A 3223-nucleotide genomic window follows, 5' to 3' on the forward strand; every position below is an offset into this window, starting at 1 on the left:
TGCCGCAGAGACCAAGACCATCTCGACTTGGCTTTCTTGGCGCATCATTTTTTTCTCTTCCTAAGAGCTTACGGCGCGTTGGCTGTCGCCCCCCCGCAGCCCGGGGATTCGGGACGGGGAGGCTGTCTGTACCCGTCCCCACCTCCACGGAGACGGATCGCGGCAGGATCCATAAGAGGCCCGAGAACTTAAACTCCAATGTGCTAACCGTTCCCAAGTAAGACATTTTAAAGGACAGACACTGAGGGGTCTGGCCATGGGGTGTTCTGTCCACCCGGTGACGCAGAGCGGGAGAGGTGCCCGGGGCTGGGTTCTCGCCAGGGAAGGTCAGGGTGGGTGGGGCGGCTGGGCTGAAGCCGCGTCGGGCTCGAGTTTATGGTTCCAGGACGACGGGTGAATGGATTCTGACCATGAAAGGAAATAGGTGGTACTTTCAGCTACAAGAAACAGAAACTCTGACTCAAAGGCTTTAAAAGAAAAAAGGAAATGTATTCGCTCACACACCAGGAAACGGGAAGTGTGGGGCGGGCGTGGACGTGGATGCCATGAATCAGTGGTTTAACGAGGCTCCACTCTTCCTCCGGGGCTGGGCTGCCTTGTCCGAGGCTGAGGGCAGCTGGTCCTGGTGGTCAGCCGGGCTGTCCCCAGAGGAGGCGCCTGCCACGCCCAGGGGCTCGGAGGACGTCCTGAGTCCCAAGCCCAGCCCAAGGCCCCGTGGCCCCGCCTACCAAGGCCCCCGCTGGGTGTGTTGCACACCAGGGCGGGGACGCCAGCCCCGGCTGCCCAGCGTACTGCCCCCCCCCGGGGAAGGGAGCCCAGCAAAGCGAGGTTAGCAGGGCAGGGAGGGACAGAAGGGGAACAGAATCACAGTGCGACAGGCAGGGGAGAGACAGGCCTATGGAGAGTGAGCGGAGGGTTGGCACAGCCCCTGTGTTCCGTCCTGGAACCCAGAGAGCAGGGGGTATGTGCTCCGGAAAGTAGGCTCTGGGAATCCAGACGGTCCGGGTTGGGGGTCTCCTGCCGTCTCCTGCTGCCCCTGCCCACCTCAGGGCCACTTGTCAAAGCCTGCGTCCCGCAAAGCAGGGTCTAAGTGGGTCTGCCCAGCGCTCAGGAGGCTTCCTGGGTGCAGCCCTCTGCACACCGGGTGGGGGTGGGGACGGGGAAAGGGAAGGGCGGACACGGGCAGCACAGGCTCCTGTGCATGAGCGGACATGGCCCTGGCAGGGAAGGGGGCCAGGTGGTGTGGTGGTCGGTAACCAAGGGGTTCTCTCGCACCTGCTGGGGGCCTTCATAGGGGACGCGGAGCATCCTGTGTAAGGGCTGCTTCTGGCGGTGGGGCCGGGAAGGGGACATCTCCCTCCACACCGCCAGACCCTGCTGCGTGGCACTTCCCCAGGATGGCCCCGGCAGGTCCCGGAGTCCAGCGTCTTCCTCACCGTCCCCAGCTTCCTGCTCTGCCTCCCCGGCTCTCTTGGCCTCGTTCCCTTTGTCCCGGCTGCGGCTCCGGCCAATCACGGCTTCCTTGGCCTCCTCCCGGCACGTCCCGGCGCGCCTTCCCCCAGACGCCCGCGGGGATGTGGCCGGGCAGTTAGAGACGGACCCGCAGCTGTGTGAGCTAGTCCCTTGCAGACGGCTCCCCACTCAACCCTGGCCTGCACGCAGCCGGGCTCCGTTCCCACCTCAGCCCAGCGCAGACTGGCCCTGGGGCCTCGGGAAGCTTCAGAGTCTCCGCTCTGTGACCTGGAAAAGGGGAGAAACTAGTCCTCATCTAAAGGCAGCCCAGCGGGCGCCCATCTCGATCTTGACTGTGATGTGCCCGAGCCCCTCCAGGCCCCACGCGCAGGGCAAGTCGCCCTTTTCCAGACGGAGAGCCGACCTCGGGAACCCTGCAGGGAGGGCCGTGGGGACCAGACGCCCCTTGGTGCCACTGCCGGGCCTGCTGGAAAGGAATGGCTAGTAATCCTAAACCCTAAAAAAAGAAAGAGAGAAAAGAAGACAGCGTCTCTAGGGTAGGAATAAGGCCACTCACCCTTGGAACGGCGGCCTAGAGCGGGGGCTGGTCCGTCAGCTGGAGGACACTGTAAGAAAGACAGACGGTAGTGTGACGCTGCGAGACGGCCGCCCAACGGCGCGAGCCCTGGACCGGTGCTGGGCGACCACATGGGTGTCCTTGCTGTCCACTCGACGCACACACATCCCCAGGGGCCGCGGAGGATGTCCCGGAGGAGGAGTGCACAGTCTCGTTAGTCTTCCGGATCGCAGTAAAAACAGCTTGTCCATAAATGCTGTGAAAAGTGCCGTCAGTGCTGGATTTCTGAGTGTTCTATGAGCGAACACCCGGCAGCGTTTCTTCAAAACTGATTCTTTCCCGACACAAAGAGAAATCTTTGCCAAGTGGGGGTTTCGCAGCCCACACTCTTGCTTCCCCCGAGAAGACCAAAAAAATAGAATAAGAAGGAAGCGAAAACCGGTCCCGTTTTGCTGGGTAACAGCGGGGTGGATCGGAAGGTTCCAGGGCAGAGACTCGCGGGCCGTCGCCGGAGCTGTCCGGGAAGCCCCTGCTTGGAGAAACCTGCGAGGAAACGGCTAGTAAAGAAGAAAGAAGAGAAGCAATGGAAGGAAACTACGGGAAAATACAAATCTCCGTAAGATCCACGGCCCCGCCCCCGTCCGGTCCACGAGCCACGCTGGGCGCTGCGCGCACGCAGTCTTGTTTTGCTTCTCCTTCTCCGTGCCTCACTGGACGCAAAGCCCACGAATGAATTCTCTCGGAAGTTGAATCATGTTAAGGACGCCTGGGGGGCTCTGCCGGTGGAGCGTCGGCCTTCAGCTGGGGTCACCATCCCGGGGTCCTGGGATCAGCCCCACGTGGGTTCCCTGCTCAGCGGGGAGCCTGCTTCTCCCCCTGCCCCTCCCCCTGCTCGCGCTCTCTCGCTGTCTCACAAATAAATAAAATCTTCAAAAGCCAAATCGGATTCTGTTATGCATGTGACTGTGTGGACCTTCTCTGCTGATCCTCGTGTCCAGGACACGGTGCCCCGTGAGCCCCGCCCCCACGGGAGGATGCAGGGCAGACAGTGTTTGGGGGCCTCCCGCTCCCACGGGCCCGCTCCCAGGGCAGGGGAGAAGCACCCCGTGAAAGCAGCGTCCTTCTGCAGGGAACCCGGAGCACCGGCTCGTCTGCGCGAGGAGACCCTGCACATGCAGCCCTTAGACGTCCCTC

At 62.3% G+C, this 3223-nt stretch overlaps 1 long non-coding RNA gene across 1 annotated transcript; it reads right to left on the minus strand.

Moving 5' to 3' along the window:
- Positions 1-468: 468 nt before the first annotated feature.
- On the minus strand, positions 469-2959 carry LOC131833353 (uncharacterized). Its single transcript, XR_009354416.1, has 2 exons — positions 1276-2959; positions 469-1065 (listed from the first exon to the last, which is right to left on the minus strand). It is a non-coding gene; the product is annotated as an uncharacterized LOC131833353 (long non-coding RNA).
- Positions 2960-3223: the final 264 nt, after the last annotated feature.

Source organism: Mustela lutreola, chromosome 6 (genome assembly GCF_030435805.1).
Source record: "Mustela lutreola isolate mMusLut2 chromosome 6, mMusLut2.pri, whole genome shotgun sequence".
Classification (NCBI taxonomy): Eukaryota; Metazoa; Chordata; class Mammalia; order Carnivora; family Mustelidae; genus Mustela; species Mustela lutreola.